The sequence below is a fragment of the Alligator sinensis genome, unplaced genomic scaffold (assembly GCF_000455745.1).
Source record: "Alligator sinensis unplaced genomic scaffold, ASM45574v1 scaffold30_1, whole genome shotgun sequence".
In the NCBI taxonomy this organism is placed as follows: domain Eukaryota; kingdom Metazoa; phylum Chordata; order Crocodylia; family Alligatoridae; genus Alligator; species Alligator sinensis.
The window spans coordinates 1,636,013-1,637,151 of NW_005842060.1; positions in this window are offsets into that span (position 1 = coordinate 1,636,013).

Below are 1,139 nucleotides of genomic sequence, written 5' to 3' on the forward strand. Positions count from 1 at the left end.
CCCCCCCAATAAGATTATTTTGGGCTTACAAATTGCAGAATATTTTTAAAAATGAATTCAAGTATAACATGTGTAAGTGATGTTATCCCCATGGAAATGTTTGGCTCTCCTCAAATTGCATTTTACAATGTGTTCAGTTCCTTGTGAACAAAGTGAAAATGTCTGCTTCTATATATTTCACCTAAGCAGCAGAGTAGGCATAGTGATACAGGGAGGAGATCAATTCTAGAGGTCTCTGACTCACTTAGAAGGAAACTGAGTTTATCAGAAAGTTTTTCAAATCTTCTGCAAAAATCTTCTAACCTTTCTGCCATAAAACCCTGGCAGTTTTAGCTTTCTGTTGACATCTACATTTCTTATACTTCTGAGCCTACTCTTCTGTGTCATGTACTTCACAATTTCTTAGTCCAGAATTTTTGCTATTACCTTTTCTGATTCAGATAAATATATTCATTTTATCTAGAATAAGAATGGTTCAATGTGTTATAAGTATTTTTCAGTTTTCTTTAATAAAAATCAGCCTGATATCTGTATGTGCAGAGTTTTATACAAATAGGTTTAAAGTAGTTAGCATTTAAATAAATAATTGATTTTCAAATTAAACTGCTTGTACCTGACACTGGCAGCTAGGTATGGAAATGTCATTCTATTGCAAAGAACAGGGATGCTGTATGCACAGTATTCATACCAATTGGCAATACGTTTCTTAGAAACTTGCATCATTAAAGCAGGGTGACTTTCTAGTGTAGTTCTTATCTCATTATAGATTATTTTTGCCAACTTAATGCAGTTAGCTATACCGATATAAGCATTTTTACACTGGTATAATTTTAAACCAAGGCCATGTACAGATGATCCGATTACCAGGAATCTTACCACTCTCTTGGTAGAAAAGACATTCAAGCTTTTTCTCCTGGAGCAAAAAAGCCCATTCTGGGAGAAAAATAACCTGACTCTAACTAGGTAGAAATCACTCCTGAGAGAGTTTCCCTTGGGAGAATTAAAGTAAGTCTACACACTTTCCTGCAGCTTAACTCCTCCTGGAGATGAGGAGTGGAGCCATGGGAAAAAGCTCCCATGCCTTCCAAAGACTGGGATCACCCAGATGTCACAGGGGAGCTGTTCCTTTCCCTCCTAAC